The sequence below is a fragment of the Mytilus edulis genome, chromosome 5 (genome assembly GCF_963676685.1).
Source record: "Mytilus edulis chromosome 5, xbMytEdul2.2, whole genome shotgun sequence".
Taxonomy (NCBI): domain Eukaryota; kingdom Metazoa; phylum Mollusca; class Bivalvia; order Mytilida; family Mytilidae; genus Mytilus; species Mytilus edulis.
In genome coordinates, this window is record NC_092348.1 from 35,216,300 (window position 1) to 35,238,275 (window position 21,976).

Here is a 21,976-nt window from a genome sequence, read left to right on the forward strand (position 1 = left end):
TAAAATGTGTATTTCATACTTGAAATATTGCAGCTAGTTGATATTCATCAAGTACAGGAAGTTCAATAACTTGTTCTTGTAAAACTCTTTAAAAAAGAGGTAAAATAGTAATTAGGCATCCCATTATTGAAAAGATGTTTTGTTTCTAATTATCCTGTTAAATGTACCTTGACTTGGTGTAGACTTCTAAAGGCAGAAGTCAAGGTCATTCTAAACTTGCTGTTGACAGATTGCATGATACCTCAAGAAAATACAATAACAGGTATCTAAAGCTTAAAAACCTGATCAGAGAGAGAACTTCAAAAACATTATTTATCCATTTTATTTTATTTCCATCATTTGAAACTTGCACTTCCTACACTACCAACAATTTGACTAGCGTTTACATGTACATTAAATGCCGCTATAAAAACAGTACTTTTAGGAAACATTACTAAACAGTACATTAAATGCCGCTATATAAACAGTACTATTAGGAAACATCACTAAACAGTACATTAAATGCCGCTATATAAACAGTACTTTTAGGAATCATTACTAAACAGTACATCAAATGCCGCTATATAAACAGTACTTTTAGGAAACATCACTATTCAGTACATAAATTTTTATATCATTTTCAGTAATGTTGAGAAAAAGTTGTTTACAGTACTGAAAATTTCAGTCATTTATCAGTACTGAAAATTTCAGCCATTTTTCAGTACTGAAAATTTCAGCCATTTTTCAGTACTGAAAATTTCAGCCATTTTTCAGTACTGAAAATTTCAGTCATTTTTCAGTACTGAAAATTTCAGTCATTTTTCAGTACTAAAAATTTTTGTCATCTTTAAGTACTTCTACACATACAATATAAGGTCAATGTCAGAAAAATATAAAATGTTTTTATACTGCAACTAGTTGTGTTTATTTTATATAAAATATTGAACAAAGCTCTATTGTGTACGATGTCAATTTCATCATGGCACACTTTCTCCACAATCAGGGGTCCATGAAGGGATGAAAATAAGTCTTTCGTTTGTGTTACGATTTGAATAGCTATCAATTTATTAATTTATGTTGCAGTATAAAAGCAATATTAGGTCAATGACAGAAAAATATAAACTTTTTTTGTGCTTTGCGCAAAACTGGGGAAGGGCTCGGTAGAACCTCGTCCTTCCCCAGTTTCTTAGCCTCATACAAAAAATATGTATGAGACTGCGAAACTGGGATAGGGCAAGATTTAAATGCGCCCTTCCTTTCCCCAGTTTTATTCAGAATACTAAAAAGTTTATATCTTTATGACATTGACCTAATATTGTTTTTTTCTTACTGCAACCTAAATTCAAATTGATTTTTAAATCGTAACTGTTATATATTATTAGCATGAATATCAAACTGTGTGTATCCCTTAATGAACCCCTGATTGCGGAGAAAGTATTGCATGATGAAATTGACATTGCATAAAATATAGAAATCAACGACAACGGAAGCCCACAATGAACGGTGTTTTAATCTTTTGCTGACGACAACTTCCAAATCTACATAGGACCAGGATTTTTAAGGTAAAAAGTTACGAAATATATCAATGTAGTTCACATTTCATTTGGTTAGTTTGGTGATCACGAAATCAAATAACGTGTTCAAACTTGGGGCATTTTAGTTAGTTGCAGAACATGTCCGTCCTGGGACAACTCGGACCGTCTAAAAAAGACAGCTAGGACCATCTATAATGACAACTCAGACAAAGACAAAAGGAACATGTTTACTAAGTTTCAAGTTGATTGGACTTCAACTTCATTAAAAACTACCTCGATCACAAACGTTTATCTGAAGTGGGACAGACAGATGGAGGAGTGCACGCACAGACCAGAAAACATAATGCCCATAATTGAGGCATAAAAAATTGTAAAGTAACAACTTTAGAAAATTATGTATCAAGTATATTGCAGCAAAATAGGCTAGAAAGGGCTAAAGAGAAAAACAGTATCAGCGAATACACTGGTTGACAGAAAGTTAGACTTTGAAATAAATAAATAAATAAAAGATTTAAGGAAAAATAACGAGTCTGATGAGAAATATCTAAATTGATACTTCTTTTTTATTCCAATTTTGAGTATATATAAAATTATAACGTAAGCATAAAATTTGCCTCAATGTAATTACTGCCCTGTAATAAGAGTGAGGTATGTGTATCTGACACAATATAGCTCAAGTTAAATGAAACCTTTTTTCAGACATTTCAAGTATATTTTAAATAATATTAATAATTTTATTATATGAACTTTTCGGAAGTGTTTCACGACTTTTTTTGGGGAAAAAAATGAATTTTATGAAGAATCTGTTGCCATCTAATACTTTCAAATAGACCTGCAGAGTTTATTTTCAATGCATTGTAAGTCAGGTTATGTATTTTGAAACTACCACAGAACAAACCATTTATTTTTGTGATTATCAAGCCCCCCCCCCCCCGAATATTAAACAGTTGCCTCCTTAGAAGGACACTATATGGACAACAAGCTGGATAAATAATAAAACACACGGACAATAACAGTAAGGGTACGACCTTTTGTTATTTTAAGGATGGGAATGGGGCAGCACGATTTTTTGCGGATTTTTTTAATTATTTTTAAAGTCTTAACTTGTCGCTAAGCATGCCTATTGATTCCAGCTCTTACCAGGCCACCATATTTACATTCAAAGACCTCCTGGCACCTCCCCCTTTTAACTCCAAAAATTAATTGATTTTCTACTTATTAAACACGAGTTTAAATTGATTGATTGTTAGTTGTTTGCTTTTAATGTCAAGCGACTAATATTTCATATATAGTTAAGACAGGACGCGAAATTTAAAGTCATGTACGAAAAATGTATACAATTTCATAACAAGTAAGGAGATGTGGTATGACTGCCAATTTGGCAACTATCAACTGGAGATCAATGAAGTAGTATTATCAATTATAACCAACCGTGCGGCCTTTGACAAAAAATGACAAATACCCATACTGTATATCAGTTATAAAAGGCCACGACAAAAAAAATGTGAAACAATTAAGACGAAATATTCTAACGGCCTAAGGGACGACATCAAAAGTTCAATGAAGTATAACTAGAGGCTCTTAAGAGCCTGTGTTGCGCACCTTGGTTTATGAGTGTATTAAACAAAGGAAAACGATGGATTCATGACAAAATTGTTTTTTGGTGATTGTGATCTGTTCGTAGATCATACTTTACTCATCATTCTTGCTACTTACAATTTTCTCTATCTGTAAGGAACTTGGCCCTTTAGTTACAGAGGAACACATTTACCCAAATTTACAAAATTAATGAAAATTGTTAAAAATTGACTATAAAGGGCTATAACTCCTAAAGGGGTCAATTGACCATTTCGGTCATGTTGAATTATATGTAGATCTTAATTTGCTGAACATTAATGCTATTTGCAGTTTATCTCTATATATAATAGCATTCAAGGAAATAACCAAAAACGGCTAAATTTCTTTAAAAATTACCAATTGGGGGACAGCAACCAACCAACCAGTTGTACAATTCATATGAAATTTTTTAGAGCAGATATATAAAAATATACTTTAATAATGAGTTTGGCTCAGTTTGGTTGAATTTGGTCCAGTAGTTTCAGAGGAGAAGATTTTTGTAAAAAAATTTACGAAAAATTGGTAAAAAAATGACTATTAAGTGCAATAACTCCTTAAGGGATCAACTTACCATTTCAATCATGTTGATTTTTTTGTAGATCTTACTTTGGTGAACATAATGGCTGTTTACAGTTGATCTCTATCTATAATAATTTTCAAGATAATAACAGAAAACGGACAAAATTTCCTTAAAATTACCAATTCAGGGACAGTAACCCAACAACCCATTGTCCGATTCATCTGAAAATTTCAGGGCAGATAGATCTTGACCTAGTTAACAATTTTACCCTTGTCAGATTTGTTCAATGCTTTGGTTTCAGAGTGATAAGCAAAAATATACATTTAACCCCTATGTTCTATTTTTAGCCATGGAGGCCATCTTGGTTAGTTTGGTTAGTTTGGCGGGTCACCGGACACAACTTTTAAACTAGATACCCCAATGATGGTTGTGGCTAAGTTTGGTAAAATTTGGCCCAGTAGTTTCAGAGGAGAAAATTTGTTTATAAGTTAACGACGATGGACGCTCAAAATTCGGATTTGTGGACATATTTTTCCTGTCGACAGGAATACATAACTTGTTTGTATTAAAAGATAAACAGATAAACATTATCTGTTTTATGTTAAATTATTTGTAAATTCTGTTTTATATATAAAATGTTCTTTAAATGTGTGCAATTTGTTGGTTTTTTTTCTTCAAATAATCCATATTTTTTTAACGAAAGTTTACTTTTGAACACTATTTTTATTTGTTTTTTTAAACTGAAAAAAGTTTTAAATGTCTGAATATCTATATTATTTCTTTTTATTAAACATAATTTGGCTAATTTATAAACTCTGCACTTTCCCTCTTTTTTGCCAAATTGAGTCCTGTTACCAGGAAATGGTAAACATATGGGGCTAAGGGAAGTAATATTTTTTTGTTAAGCTCTTGTGGCTCTATTCAACTAATAAAGTTTAATTCTGCGGTCACACTAGGCAACGATCGCACTACGATCTGTGAAAAAATGCAAATGTTGACGATCGTAGCGCGATCTTGAAGATCACAGTGAGGTCGTATCACGGTCGTGGTGAGGTCTTCAAGTTCGTGATGAGCGTATACAACTTTGAACATGTTCAAAGCAATCGTGGTGGAATCAGGTATTAGTGAGTTCGCACTAAGGTCGTGGTAAGATCATTATAGAGAGATCGTAGTGAAAGCGTGATTCTATTCGAAGGGACCAGTACCATAGTGTGGAAACGGAACTGTACGGTTTTCTTATAATTTGGTCATTCGGGAGACTGTCAAAAGGGGCCCCGACATTTGCAAAATAACAAGTTGCTTGAAGAAAATTGGATGAAATCTTATGTTACTATATATAGCTATGTAACGTTTCTGCTTCAGGTTTTGGTAGCTTAAATATTCTCATAAAGAACCAATAAAATAATAAGAAAGCTATGTGCATCCAAACGTTTTCCTTAGAATGATGGAGCTCCATGATGTGTGAAACGATCAAATTTGCCACACAACAGGGATCAAAAATGTATAAAAAAAACGACGAAAAATGTCTAAAAAAAACATCGAAAAATCAATGTTTGCTACCTGAATTTCCACATGTACCTTTTCTGATATATAGTCGTACCTGTCTGAAAGTTTTGAAGTCATTGTTCCAGTAGAAATCCAAATATATTCATTTTCTCCATGTCGGATATTTTTATTGACTGTACAATCGCTTGCAAGTTTACTGTACAATCACTCTGAGCCTTCCTGAACAATATCAATGAGAAGAACATAAACCGTGTACTATCTCTTCTGCCACATTCATGATTAGTTTATGTTTTCCATGATACTTCTGTCATATAAATATTTATTAAAACTACTGTAATCCAATGCTGCAACACATGTCTGGAATGATTTTCTCTCCTTTTTCTGTTACAATTTAATATCAGTTATTTATTTTGTATTGTTATCAATTTTTTATACCTAAATTACACACTCAAAAGTTGAGTCTGACTAAGCGGATCCGGCATGAGGGGAGAGGGAGTGTTGGTGATTGAAACCCCATTCAAGTTTTTCGATTTTATTTTTATTTTGTGGAATTTAAGGGTGTTCCGTGGTTTGGATCCCGCACCTGATCTGATATCGTCATTGATAGTATTGAATGATGATCCGATCATTCAACTGATTTTTTTTATAGTTTGGTCTTGTGTTGTGATAGGGTTTTTTTTTTTTAGAAATTGAGCGCACACAGACATTTTTAACCCCGCCAAATTCTGTATGTACCTGTTTTAAGTCAAAAGCCCGTAGTTCAGTGTTTGTCGTTTTTTCGTGTATGTCATTTATGTTTTTCGTAAATTGTTTTATTATGAATTAGGCCGTCAGTTTGTGTATTAATTCTTATTTTTCATGTCGGAACCTGTTATTGCCGACTATAATTGCTTAAATCCATTTATTTTTTTAACTTTGAAAATCCTATCACATCTCCTTCTTTTTATATTGAAGAAATAAATAATTATGGTTTGATAAAATGTTGTTCTCACTAAAAAAAAAACTTTTTCGTTAATTTGTCGGATTCTATAGTTGGGAATATTGAAAAGTTCCCGATATAAAAAAAAATCATGTTGTTTTCTCTGTCTTTCAGATAACAAGGCCTCTCCAATCCTTGATAACATTTAATTTTACTTGAGCTTTTTCTTCCAGTAGTTATAGCTTGTAGTAAACAGAAATCTCATTGGAAATTATACCACATCTTCTTATTTTAATATCGTGTTTATTGACATATAATACGTGTCTTTTCTTGGATCCGTGGTTAGCTACCATCATTTCACATTCGAATTCCTTTATCAAGTTGCAATATCCCGATCCTATGATGAAAAATTCTTTTTTTTATTGTTCAAATATGTATTTATTTATTTTTAAATTGCTGGTCAAAAACATATTATTAGTAAAATTCGAAATATGCTAATTACCCTTGCAGAGCATCTAGTCACCTTTTTTTATATATAAATATTTATTTTGTACGAGGATAATTTCATTTTTATTTTAGATTAGATTCTTAAAATATTTTGTACTGTCCTTTTCTTTTCGTCTTGTATACTTATTCAGTGGTTGTTTGTTTATGTGTTCAATTTGTTTTTCGTTCATTTTTTGTACATGAGTTAGCCGTTAGTTTTCTCGTTTTACATTGTTATTTCGGGGCCTTTAAAGTTTTATAGCTGACTATGCGGTATGGACTTTGCTCATAGTTGACGGCCGTGCGATGACCTATTGTTGGTAATTTCTGTCATTTTGGTCTCTTGTGGAGAGTTGTCTATTTGGCAATCATACCACATCTTCTTTTTTTATATCTATTGTATACATTTTGTTTTTGTCTCTGATATAGTCACCTTAAAAGGGTTCCTTGATAGGATCTTAATTGTTAAAATGACTGGTTTTGTGCTTATTTTCATTTCAAATACCATATATGAATATAATAGGACAGACAAGGAATATGGAACGCCATAGCTGTGTCACAGTGGAAAAATGGACAAAAATTTATTTTGATACTTTTTGGACATTTTGTTAAAGATTTTGTAAAACCAGTGATTTTGTTATATTTGCAATATTTCACTATGGATTTTGATATTTTTATTGTGCAAGATTTAGGTCAAGTTTAGAAGATTAAGCTAATATAATTTCATGTTTTAATTTGGTTTTTTTTAAATGGCGACATTTTACTTCAAAATGATCTATTATTCCTGAGACTACTATAACACGTGTTATAGTAGTCTCAGATTATTCGTATTTGACAAGCCAAGGCTTTAATCCCATAAATAAGTCTGTATGTTCTATAATTGTTAATTATTATCTACATGTATGTCTTAATTTTTCTGTTATCCCTTATTTGAATTTTCTCACTCATTTAGAGAAATATTTGTCAAGTACAAGTAGTTTTGGTTTGTTATATAAACTATGTTGTTATTTTGATGTGGCAAAATGGATTTAGTATTACACTGAGCAGTCCCAACTCTACTTCCATGCTGAACTTATTAAATTATACATTGCGCTAACCAGAGTCGTCTTTTGTTACAAGAGCTAGTCCCAGAGTCAGAGTCCGTACTGTTTATTGTGTGTGTGTGGTTCCAGACCAACACATTTCCCAGTCACAGATACACCCAGAATCTATTTGTGATAGCTGTCTTTCGTTGTTCATATTTAGTATATGCTGTGAAAGTTTAATTATTTTCAGCGTTTTTTCTCGATTATGAGTGCCCTTTTTATTATGTTCACATGGTTCAGTAGTATAACAATTATGTTGAGCAATAACATCATAATGATCAGTAGAATAATCATTATATTGTGCAGATCTGGTATTATATTCAGCACTTTAATCAATATACTTTTGTCTTTATATTCAGTACTTTTGAAAATATCTTCTGTCAACATATTATTATATTATGTAGATTTCTCATTATGTTGATTACAGAAACCGAAATATTCAGTGGTCACACACACTTTTTATACGCCCGCCGTCTTTAGACGGGACGTATTATGGTATACCGTTGTCCGTCCGTCTGTCCGTCCGTCGTCCACACTTCGGACAATAACTCAAAAACGCTTTCACCAATTTCCATGAAACTTAAGTGAATTGTTTATATCTATTGACGTAAGCTCCCTTTCGTTTTTTTTAATTTCAAATTTTAAGTTTTGGATTTATGGGGCTTTATTTATAAAAAAAGGGGATCCGTTGTCCACACTTCGGACAATAACTCAAAAACGCTTTCACCAATGTCCATGAAACTTTGGTGAATTGTTTATATCTATTGATGTAAGCAAGCTCCCTTTCAATTTTTATAAATTTCAGATTTTAAGTTTTGGATTTATGGGGCTTTATTCATAAAAAAGGGGGATTTTTAACACTTCGGACAATAACTCAAAAAGGCTTTCACCAATGTCCATGAGACTTTGGTGAATTGTTTATATATATTGATGTAAGCTCCCTTTCAATTTTTATAAATTTAAGATTTTACATTTCCGTGTTATGAATTTTTATTCTTAAAAATGGGGGGATTTTCCAATTTTTGGACAATAACTAACACTTTTAAAAACAAGTTAAAAGAGCAACGGGCGTATCATGCGCTAAAGCGCAGCACTTTATTATCAGTACTGTTATCATTATGTTGAGTGAAATAAATATTATGTTCTGTAGACTGATCATTATGTTCAGTAAAATAAATATTATGTTCAGTTCAAACAACTTTATGATCAGTGGTCAAAATGTTTTATGTTTGGTTCAAAAAATATTATACTAGGTGGTTAATCAATTACTTTCAGTGCTTTTTTTCATTATGTGGTGGTGGTAGACTTCCGAAAATAACCGAAAACATGTATATTTTTTTCGGGTTTATTTTCATACTGGCAACATGTCGTCTGCTATACAACGTGCTCTTGTAGAACTTAATCCACAAATCTTTCAAATTAAAATTTTTAAAGATGATAGGATAGAAGATGACTCTTTTCAGCACCTTACTGATTAAGACTTGATCAGACTAGGTGTTGAAACTATTGGTGATAGAATAAAGATTGAGGGAAGCAATGAGGATGACTGTGACTATGACACAAACATTAGCAACTATAGGTCATCATAATGCCCCCAATAATTAGAAAAAGCCCCCGCATAGTCAGCTATAAAAGAGGGGGAATGATACCAGAGGGAGTGTCCCCGAAATGCTGTGTGGTAGACAGTGTTATTAATTAATTATTAGCGCCCTTGGTAAAACTTCAAATTTCATAATTAATGTATTTCATTGTTAAATAATGTACATGAAGCATATAAGTATATATTTGTTAATTGCATGGCTTTTGCTATTTGAATTCGTTACGCGTATGGTCCGACCGTACGCGTATGGTCGGACCATATGAGTATAATACTCGTTTGGTTATTAACGGGCCGGACCATATGAGTATTTGGACCATATAGGTATATTTATTTTTCCAAATTACATTATAAACGTTTCAATAATACAAGAACTTTATCTAAAAAAAACAGTGATGGTTTAAAACATGACATTTTTTTAATTTTATAATAAAAAAAACTACGTAAAAATTTAATATTGATGCCATAGTTAGTTTTCATCGCTAGTTACATTAGTGCATGTAGGCTTGGATGACATTCACTTCCACACGGTATCATAGCTTTTTTGCATTTGCAAGTTTTGTGCACGATCTTTTTCATTTACACATTTTGTTTGCGAGTGAAAAACGAGCCTTTTTTGCAGCTGCGTACAGTGATACCGAGGTCTTTGGCAATTCTGATGTCTACAGTGTTTTTAAGAAGCTCTAGATCTCAAATATCGTAAAATGGTTGACTGCAATACACCATCTTCACAACACAACTTAAATAAACTAATAGTATGCTACTTTCCAGTGACTTCTTATGTAACAGTTCATTAAGAAATTTTTGGAATTTAATTTTTTAGTCGACATATTGCCATTTACTCGTAATAACAAATCGGTTATGACCATCGGTAATGACCATCGGTATAAAATGTGTAAATTCAGAAATTATTGCGAGGTTTTTATTATTGCGAATAATGCGACTGAGTTGTAAACGCAATAATTAAAACTCGCATTTAGTAATATTTCAACAGAATTAAGCATGACTTTTCTCAAAATCGTAAAAATTAAAATCGCATTCAAATGTAAAATGACAAAATCGCAATAATAAATGCACGCAATAATTTCTGAATTTACAGTACTTTAAATTTGACAATTATGTAAAATTAACAATGTGAAACTTCTTATTTTTATTTAGCTTATCTTTTTATTATAATATAACGATAAAATTACCTATATGATAGCGTCTTTTGAATGAACGGTCATACCATATGAAGAGTTTAGAAGTATTACAAGTAAACTGTAACAGAGTGTTAATTACCCCGACCATACGCGTATGGTCCAAATACTCATATGGTCCGGAACATATACATTCAGTGAGAAAGTTATATATTTTATAGATCATACAGACACCAAAATAGGAAATTGATAATTCTTGTCTATCCTTTTATTGATGCGTTTTGTTATTTGATTTAGCCACGTGATTATGGATGTTCCGAATTGAGTTTTCTCTTATACCCCAGTCCCACTAAGCCACGATCGCACTACGATCTGTGGAAAAAATGCAAATTTTGATGATCGTGTAGGTCGCAGTAAGGTCGTACCACGGTAGTGGTGAGATCTTCAAGATCGTGCAGAGCGTGGCCATCTTTAAACATGTTCAAAACAATCGTGGTGCGGTCGTGGCGAAATTAGGTCGTGGTAGAAGCGTAGTGGAAGCGCATTAAGATCGTATAAGATCGCAAAGGTCGCTGTACAATCGTTGCGAGAGCGTAGCGAAAGCGTGTTTCTATTCGGAGAGATTGCGCTACGATCTCACAGCGACGTTATCACGACCTTAAGTTCAGTATTTTTGTGATTTTACTCTCTACTCTGTTACCGGCCACAAAAGAGCTCATCAACCAGAGAATTAAGTTAATAAACACAAAGCTGTAATAAATTCCAGTAATTTTAAGTTTTGGAAGCTCTTTGGTATTGTATTAGGTACTTTAAATGAAAAGAAAAGTTACAAGTAACATGTCAAATTGATATTAGTTTAAACGATTAAACACTAGGGACTATATTCGTGAACAACGAAGCGAAGAAGAACAGACAATTGTGGTCTCGGTCGTATATTGGTATGACGTTGCCGTCGTCGTCGTCGTCGTCGTCGTCCGAAAACATTTGGTGTTTACGCACTTTAACTTAAGTATAAGTAAATAGAAACATGTGAAATTTAAACAAAAGGTTTATGACCATAAAAGCAAGGTTGGGGTTGATTTTGGGAGTTCTGGCCTTAAAGGCATAAAACTTTGCTCAGTGCTCGGAGCACAAAAATCATGCTCGAAACATGAAATCCAGCAATTTGATTGGTTGATTTTCGAGTCCAAGTACAAAAATCATGCTCGAAAGTTTTATGACCGTGAGGCCAGGTCCCAACAGTTTAGGAATTAGGGACAAAAAGGGCCCAAAATAGCATTTTACTTGGTTTTCGCACAATAACTTTCAGTAAAAGGAGTAGGTACGATAAGACTCCTTTTTGGCCCCAAAATATAGCAGTTTTACAAAATTGTGATAATGTAATCGTTAAGCCATTTTTTGGAAAGTAGAATGATTCTGGTACATAAATATGGGCTGTGTTTGACAATACAATGCACATATATCGGGTACAAGCATCATAAAGTCACGCTAAATTACTGAAATCTTCACAATTTTCTGTCTAAAATCATCTTCGCTAGCCAAGGGTTACGAGAGAGCGGGAGTGGTTCGTAACCCTTGGCTAGCGAAGATGGTCTAAAATCGAAGTGGCCGCATTCGTGTTCATCCATAATATTGAAATGTAAGTTGTATTTGATGATAATACATACTATATATAAAGGCTGAGGATGAACACGGATGCGGCCACTTTCATTTTTGACCAAAACCATCTGAAAAGTGACGATTTTTGGCGAATTTGATAGATTTTTCATGTTTAAGCTTGAATCAGAGCGTTTTTAATGACTTAATCAGTTGAAATCTTTCACAAAAACTAATTGAATCAATTGAAATAGACACTTAAGTGTTTAAAAAGTGTCTAAAATATTTCGTCAGATGAACTTGAAAATTGAGGCCAAAATCGGCCCTTACCGGACCTACGTCTTTTAACATAAGGTTTATGACCACAAAAAGAAGGTTGGGATTAATTTTGAGAGTTTTGGTCCCAACGGTTTAGGAATTATAGGGGCCAAAAACGGTCCAAAACAAACATTTTTCTTAGTTTTTGCACAATATCTTTAGTATAAGAAAATAGAAATCTATGAAATTTTCAAACAAGGTTTATGACGACAAAAGGAAGGTTGGGGTTGATTTTGGGAGTTTTTGTTTTCGTATAAAGCTGCGCCCTGCGGAGCATCTGGTTCTTTTAGTGGCACAAAAGCGTGGAATTCATTATCCAGTGAAATAAAAAAATTATACTATAGGTGTTTTTTATACGACCTCAAACATTTTTTGGATTGTATAATGGTATGATGTCGTTGTCGTCTGCGTCGTCCGAAGCCCAATTGGTTTCCAGACAGTTTCTTTAGTTTAACAAAATAGATCTTAATGATTTTTTTTTCTAAAGGGTCAATACCACAAAAGGAAGGTTGGGATCGATTTTGGGGATGGTTGTCCAACCGTTTTGGAATAAGAAGCCCAAAACAAGGATTTTTCTAGTAAGGATAATAACTTGTGTATAAGTATTTCATTTGCTCTGAAATTGTACCACAATGTTTAAACCCACAAGTAGAAGGTTTGGATTCGTTTACGGGGTTATGGGTCAAAAGTTTAGGAATAAAGGGCCAAAAAGGGACCAAAAGCCAGCATTTTTCTAGTTTCAAGACAATAAATTGTGTGTAATTGTATTGACTTCTCTAAAATTGTACCACAATGTTCCACATAACAAAGGGGAGGCTAGGATTAAGTTTTGGAATAATTGTCCAAAATATGTAGGAATTAGTGGGGCCAAAAAAGGGCAAAAAAGAAGCATGTTTCTAGTTTCCAAACAAAAATTGTTTAGGTGAATGAATCTCTCTGAAATCGTAATACAAGGTTCCATACTACAAGGGAAATGATGGGATTGAGTTGAAGGGTTATTGCTTAAAAAGGGGGTTTCAATAAGTTTTTTTTAGGGGGGTTAAATTTTTTAAGGGATTCCTTTTTTTCAAAAAATTTCGAAATTCGAATTTTGAAAAGTTTCAAGAAGAAGCCTTCAATTGCACAGTATTGTATAGTAGATTTGTTAGATCTCTGGCCACATTTTTTTTGTGACAAAAACCTTAATTATGACAAAAATTCGATCACAATCCAAATTCAGACAGTATGAAGCTTCAATATTGTGACCAAATTTTCTCCAACCGTTCAGGGTTGCACCACTGCGGTCGTATACAGATGTGCCCTGCGGAGCACCTGGTTGTTGTTGTAATTATAGTTTGTTTATTTAGATCTATTGTTTACATTTGTATATAAGTAAATTATTCATTTATGTAGTTGATATTTTATGTAGAGCGCCTTATTGAAATTTGGTTTAATCCTAATGAGTTTTATTATATTATTATTATAACTCGGGGTGAGGGTCCAGCCTCCCTTTTTGGGAAAAAAATCCTGCTTCCTTTTAAAGGGAATCACCGAAGCTTGACTGGAGCGAGGCCCCTATTAGGCAGTCAGCGGGGCCCCACTCATGAAAATTACTGAATCCGCCACTGGATGTTGCCATCAAAACTGTGTCACTTAAAATAATTTGTCTCCGGGTATATTGTTATGCAATCTGTAACTTTACTACAATGGTTGTTTTATGGTTGCCATGGTAATGGTTGTTTTGTTTTAAGGGGACAATAATTTGATGGGGTTTTTTTTTTCAGGTTACAAAATGCATCTATGCATCTATGGATGTTAATAAATATAAACACTAGAATTAAAAACCAAAAGACTTAAATGAAAAAGAAAGAAAAAGCAGAAAATATTTTGTACACCAATTTTAATGTGAAAATCCAATACATTGTGACAGCTGGGAACAGTTTATCTAACAATATATATGTTCCTGGTAACAGTATAATTTTTTTTCATCAGTGATAAATGTTGGTAATGCATGTTAAATGTTTTTCAAGTTGAACATATTACTGCAATTTCAAGGGGTATTTTTTCCTCCTCAATTTTGATAGGTCAGTTAAAGTAGCTGGAAGTTTCTTATATAAAAAAAAGATGTGGTATGATTGCCAATGAGACAACTATCCACAAGAGACAAAAATGACCAAAACTTGGTAAAGGACAAGATCCCCACCCCTAAACCATATATATATATTCATGTATGGGACAATATAACAAATCATATGAAATATAGGTGGAGTTCGTGGGGCCACTCTGTTTGAGAATATATAATGGTCGAGATCCACAATCTTAAACAATATATATATTTATGTATGGGACAATATTACAAATCAAATGAATTATAAGGGGGTCCCTATGGTCACTGTACCCCCTCCTGTTTGAGAACTTGGAAACATTCGAGATCATCACCCCTTTACCATATATACTCATGTATAAGACTATATAACAAATCAAATGAAATATAGGGGAAGTCCCTGTTGTCACCCTACCCCTCATGTTGAAGAACTTTGAAACAGTTGGGATCCCCAACTCTAAATTAAATGAAATATAGGGGGAGTCCCTGCAGTCACCTGATTGAGAAATTGGAAAGAGTCGAGATCCCAACCTTTAAATTAAACCATATATATTCATGTATGAGCACTAATCAAATGAAATATAGGGAGGGTCCTTAAGGTCACCCTACCCACTCCTGTTTGATAACTTAGAAACATTCATTAATTCATATCTTTATTTCCTTTATCCCCATCCCTCAACCATATATATTCATGTATTGGACAATTTAACAAATCGAATGAAATATAGGGGAAGTCACTGGGGTCCCCCACCCCTCCTGTTGGAAAACTTGATAACGGCCGAGATCCCCACCCATAAACCATATAATTATATTCATATATGGGACAATATAAAAAATCAAATGAAAAATAGGGGTAGTCCCTAGGGTCACCCCACACCCTCTTGTGTGTGTTTTTAAAACTTGCAAAAGATTGAGATACCAACGCCTAAACCATATTCATTCCTGTTTGTCATTTCAGAAAAGATTGAATGACATACAAGGTCAATCTCATATGTGACACATATGCATATCACTTTGCTAGACCCTAACAGGCTAACACCTGTCATTTTATTCCAAACTTAGACATCGTTGATTTGGAGTGAAGGTGGGAGTCGTTTACATTTACTATGGACAGGTCAGTCAGACCTCACCATTGATCCCTGTAGTAGTAAACATTTTATTTTGTCTGATTTGTGTCTCATAACTTTTGTACTGTACAACACAAACTCAGTTTGCTTTCCAGGGAAGCAAGTCCATTCATACTTTTACAAGCTCGTACTAAAGGCATCTTGAACTACTAACAGTCAACTAATACGAACAATTACGATCAACTAGAAGAACTGCAATCATTGCAAATTTGTACCACTGCTGACTCATGAAAGACTCATGACCACTAATGGTCATGTGCGTTGCTATTGAAAACCTTAATAAAATATGAATTATTTGCCTTAATAATTAATTCATTAAATGAACATAAATGTACAATTATATATGAATGTTTAATGTTTGTTCTTTTAAATCTTTAAAAAATGTTGAAGCAACATTGCCACAGTTTTCGTAATTATGTTTGCCTTGGTTTTTGGTTAACTGCCTACAGTTGACGGGACGTATTATGCTATACAAATGTCCGGTGTCCGTCCGTCTGTCCGGCGTAAACATGTCGCGCCGTAACTTGAGAACGACTTATCCAAATTTCACGAAACTTATTGTAGTTGTTTCTTATGATAGTCAAATGATCTGTATACTTTTCGGTCAAAATAAGATTAAAACTTTTTGAGTTGCGGCACTTTGTAACTAAAACAGGGGGGTGTTTTTTTCACATGTCGCACTGTATATCAAAAACAATTTTTGATTATTGCTTAAAACTTTACACACTTCTTAGTTATATTAATTTTAAGATTAAAATTAATATAACTAAGAAGTGTGTAAAGTTTGTATACTTTTTGGTGATGATTCAAAATTTCATTTTTGAGTTATTTAGTATTTTGTAAAAAAGGGGAGGGGATTTTTACATGTCACGCCGTATCTCAAAATCAATTTATGATTGTTGCTTAAAACTTTACACACTTCTTTGTTATAGTGATCTCAAGATCTGTATACTTTTTGGTGATGATTTAAAATTTCATTTTTCAGTTATTTAGTATTTTGTAAAAAAGGGGGAGGGTATTTTTACATGCATGTCACGCCGTATCTCAAAATCAATTTATGATTATTGCTTAAACTTTACATACTTCTTTGTAACATTAATCTTAAGATCTGTATACTTTTTGGTTTTAATTCAAAATTTTATTTTATATTATTTCATATTTGTTTTAGCCCACTTTGCTATATATTCATAAATTTTTATCCGTTATCATTGTCCGTTAACTTATCTAGAATTGTAAAAACTGGTTCCCTCTGCATACTAATGAGCTTAATTATTTTACCAAACTAGGGAACAAGAAATCTTCATAGGGATACATAGATTGAACATTTTCTAAATGAATCCACAGAACTCTGTGTCTCACCTGCAGTTGCTGCTGTTAGTGTAAAAGTGTGATGTTGACTATAAAAGTGAGTATATTTATCAGTAAAATACAGAATTTAAAAAATTATGTATGTGCATGCATCATTCTCCATCCATGAACTATGGATAATAAAAACAATGTTATAGCAATGACTAAAAAATATTCATAGATCTAATTTTAAGGGTTAACTTATTATAGCTCTTCATCTTTTATATACGCTTTGGATTTTAAATATTTTGGCCACGAGCATCACTGAAGAGACAAGTGTTGTCGAAATGCACATCTGGTGCAGAAAAATTGGTACCGTTAATGTTATTATTAAATTTTTGTCGAGCCTGCAACCTTTGTTGCAGAAAGCTCGACATAGGGATAGTGATCCGGCGGCGGCGGCTACGGCGGCGGCGTTAGCTAACTTCTTAAAAGCTTTATATTTTAGAAGGTAGAAGACCTGGATGCTTCACAAATTGTATATAGATGCCTCATGTTACGAACTTTTGGTCAGTCACATGTCCAATGTCCTTGACCTCATTTTCATGGTTCAGTGACCACTTGAAAAAAAAGTTAATATTTTTTGTAATGTTAAATTCTCTCTTATTATAACTAATTGGATAACTATATTTGGTATGTGCATACCTTGCAAGTTCTTCATGCCCGTCAGACAGTTTTCACCTGACCTCGACCTCATTTCATGGATCAGTGAACAAGGTTAAGTTTTGGTGGTCAAGTCCATATCTCAGATACTATAATCAATAGGGCTAGTATATTCGGAGTATGGAAGGACTGCAAGGTGCACATGTCCAACTGGCCGATGTCATCTGACCTTGACCTCATTTTCATGGTTCAGTGGTTATAGTTAGATTTTTGTGTTTTGGTCTGTTTTTCTCATAATTTATGCAATAGATCTTCTGTATTTGTTGTATGGAATGATTGTAAGGTGTACATGTCTAGCGAGCAGATGTCATCTGACCTTGACCTCATTTTCATGGTTCAGTGGTCAAAGTTAAGTTTTTGAGTTTTGGCCTTTTTATCTAATACTATATGCCATAGGTCAAATATATTTAGTGTATGGAAATATTTTATGATCTATATGTCAGTCGTGCAGGTTTAATTTGACCTTGAACTCATTTTCATGGTTCATTGCTCAGTGTTAAGTTTTTGTGTTTTGGTCTGTTTTTCTTAAACTATAAGTTATAGGTCAACTATATTTGTTGTATGGAAGCATAGCTGTACATGTCTGCCTGGCATGGTTCATCTGACCTTGACCTCATTTTCATGGTTCATTGGTCTTTTTTTAGTTATCTTGGTTAATGTTAAGTTTATGTGACAGTCTTTAATAAAGCTTTATACTTAGGACTATCAACATAATATCAATGATAAGTAAAGAAGGCGAGATATTTCAGCGTGTGCACTCTTGTTTATCTTGTTCTAGTTTATCATGGAGACTGCAATGATAAATTATAAATCACAAAAAATCCTTAATCTCACCATTGCACGTGTCAGAAATGCTAAATATATGGACTCATCTTAAAATTCCTTAATAATAACCCTGATTGGTAAGGTTACCGTAGTATTTGATGATTATTTAAGAAAATTGTACCCTGAATTTTATTTTTAGATTTCAGCAACAGAATGAAGAATTCCAAGAGTCTAATACGGTTTATTAAACAGGATTTTATCATTGAATCAACATCCTACAAGAATATAACATACAAATAAGTAATTATGTGCAGGGAAGAACATTTAAACAAAACTGTAAGAGACATACAGTGGTGGTGTATTTTTAAAGAGACCGAAAGAACCTATAATAACTTGCCATGAGTGTATATTTTCAAAACCAGAAGCTCGTTCATAATAATATACAATTTAAATTAAAATTATTGTATGAACATATTACAGATAAAGTCCCAAAAGAGAAAATTTAGTTTTAAATGAAACATTTAAGTACAAAACATTGAAATAGGCCTTTCCATGTTGTGTGACATGTAGAAATTTTATGCTTTCACCATTCATGTAGCTCCATATAAAGGAATGGGTCCCTGTCTCCCTCCCCCCCCCCAAAAAAAAAACGCATTCGTATCCAACAGCAATCAATCGATATAAAACACCAAACAAAAATCAAAAGGGAAACATACCATCGACACTTGATACATGTAGCATGCTCTGCATTGTGAATGAAAACTAAATCAACAAAGATTTTTTTTATGTATTTTTGGACATGAGACAAGCAATGAGAAGGTCCCTACCTTGGTACAGGCGTTTGAATAAATTATTTTTAGAATATTAAGTTGATAAATGGATTAGAAAAAAATCTTTTGTTCTGTCTTTTGCAAGTAAGACCCTTTTCCCTGAGTAATTTGTTTCAAAGTTGATCAACAAATACAACTAAAATCCAGGATGCGAGTCATCGATGTACATAACTTTGCTTGTCTTCTTGCTTTATTGTCATGCCTGTGAAGAAAGATACAGATAACAATCCTACGGCGTTAGCTATTTGTATTGAGCTTGATATTTTATATGGTAATTGACTTTAACTGGAGGCTTCATACCTTGTGGCTTATACATGTATAACGAAAGTCTGTATTATGTCTGTTGGCCTTGACCTCATTTTCATTGTCAAGCAACTGCTTGAAAACAAATTTCTATTTTTATTATGTTATTTTCCCACTTACCTATTAATGAACTACCGAATTGGACTATTTAACGGATTTGTAATAACATGAGCAACAGGATGGGTGCTACATTTATATGTGGAACAGGATCAGCAAACCCTTCAGGAGCACCCGAGATCAAACCCATGGTGGGATTCGTGTTGCTTAGTCATTAGTTTTCTATGTGTCTTGTGAACTATTATTTGTCTAATTTGTACAGGTCATTAGTCAATGTTAAATTTAGTTTTTTTGTCTATTTCTTTTAGCAATACTAGTATATAAAACTAGATATAGTGTATGAAATGATTTTATGATTTAAATGTCTTGTCTAGCAGGGGTCATCTGACGAGTCACCTTGACTTTATTTTTTCATGGTTCATTGGTCAATATGTAATTTTCATTGTTTTGGCTGTTTCTTGTATGAGATAAGCAATAGAAAAACTATATTACGCGTGTATAATGATTGTCAGCTATACATGTCTTTCTGACTTAAATTGGTTTATCTCACATTGACTTCATTTTCATGGATCTTTGACAATGTGTGATGTATGTGACACCTGTACTAAAACTCTGACCTTGGTCTATCAGCATAAAATAATTCGTGAATATAAAAGCAAGCGAAACGTTTCAGCTTGAGCATTCTCTTTGCATCTTATAAGTTGTATTTGTCTGAGACATTATTGGTTAGAGCTTACAGGACTGACTTTAATTGTTGAGGACCAAGACATTTGATCAACAAGAAAGAAATAAAGATAGGTTGTATAAAACATGCTCACGACCAAAAAAAAAATTTACTTTCTATAATATTATCTACAATATGTTCAGTTACTGTTAAATTCTTGTGAAGACTCGATTCGTGTTCATTTCCAATTAAAAAAAATCATGTGATAGATCGATTCACTTTGGGTTCATAGGTAGAAAATTTGTCTGTAGTTTAGATCTTTTACACTAACCGTGATTTTGAAAGTGCTTTAGGTCAAGGACAAAAAAAAATCATTTTTTTGCACTTGAACACTCCTTTACTTGTAACGTAAAAGATGAAGAAAATATAATAAGACTCCAATTAGTAATAGACTGAAATATCTTTTGTAGAAGTGTTACTGTTTTGTGGAGATTTAACTAACATTTCTTTTCATATTTAGAATTATGTATTTTAATTGGATTCTGCCTTACTACCCTAAAAATTAGTCCAGCTTTTCATTCAAAATCTACTGCTGTCAAAATTCTTATGCTATATTAAAACCACACAAAGAACAATACGAAGCAAAGTTCTATTTTCTTGCCGTTGAATAGAAAATATCAGTGTTGGTAAAAATAAGGAATGTTGTTATAATTTTCAATGATACAACTATAATAATTCACCAAAGTTTTAGGTAGATATACGCAATTGTAGTCGACTGTACGACCTTCATAGAGTGAGTAAAAGTCGCTATAAAAGGTTTAAACATGTGAAATATGAATATGAAACAATTCATATCAGAATATTAACTGCCTAATGTACATGTATAACAAAACAATTTACAAACAACAAATATTACCGAAATGAACCAACCACAACCACTAGACTACAGGTTCCTCACTTGATCCAAGGTTAATGTTATAAAAATATCTTGAAACGTGTGCTTATTCTTTTGAATTACTTTTAAATTATTACTGATAACAAACTGTCATGGTATCAACAGAATCTTTTCTATCTATAAGAGAAACGTGAACTATATTAAAGACGTCATTGCATTTCAAGTGCTACAAGAAAGTATGAAAGAGCAACAGTTTTAATATAGACGACTGCATATATATAATCTACATATTTAGTTCTATTAATAAAACAAGGAGATGTGGTATGCCTCCCAACGAACAACAACAGAACAAGGATACTATATAAATAACCATAATGTTCAACGTCAGACGTCGACAAAATCGGTTTAACCCACCATATTTATATGCACCTCTGTCCCAAGTCGGACGAAGTCATGTTATAGATATGTCTTTGTGTAGTTATACATTTAGTTTGATGAACGATATTCTGACATTGTGCTTTACATCTAGATGACATCTATTTTTTTTCTCTCGGACCTATTCAGAACTTCTTGTATGGTGCTGACTGCTTAATATTGAAAAACTGTATTGGTGACCCCTGTCTGATAGTTTTGTATTTGTTGCTAATGTGATTGAATTTGACTGTTTTTATGACAGCTCCTTTTCCGCCTTTCACATAAATCATCAATGAAAACATCATTGCGCATGGAAAGCTGTAAAAGTCATCTTGATAACTAGCGAAACTAATCGTCAGGAAAAAAAACCCGCACTGGTTTACGCCAAAAACATTGAATAACACCAGTTATGACATACAACAAATAACAACAATCAAAAATGAGAAGTCGTGGCTTGAAACAGGCACATAACGAATGTGGTCATAAAGTTCATCAAAAGAATCCTCTTTAATGTATTAATGTGTTGAAATG

The 21,976-nt window shown here is 33.0% G+C and overlaps 1 protein-coding gene and 1 long non-coding RNA gene across 5 annotated transcripts in view; both read left to right on the forward strand.

The window, feature by feature from the left end:
• LOC139523548 (probable ATP-dependent RNA helicase DHX35) overlaps window positions 1-21,976 on the forward strand; it is a 197,147-nt gene that overhangs the window by 32,412 nt on the left and 142,759 nt on the right. The window lies entirely within an intron of this gene.
• LOC139523526 (uncharacterized) lies at window positions 1,333-18,740 on the forward strand. The gene is made up of 3 exons (XR_011664636.1): window positions 1,333-1,541; window positions 16,794-16,912; window positions 18,482-18,740. It is a non-coding gene; the product is annotated as an uncharacterized lncRNA (long non-coding RNA).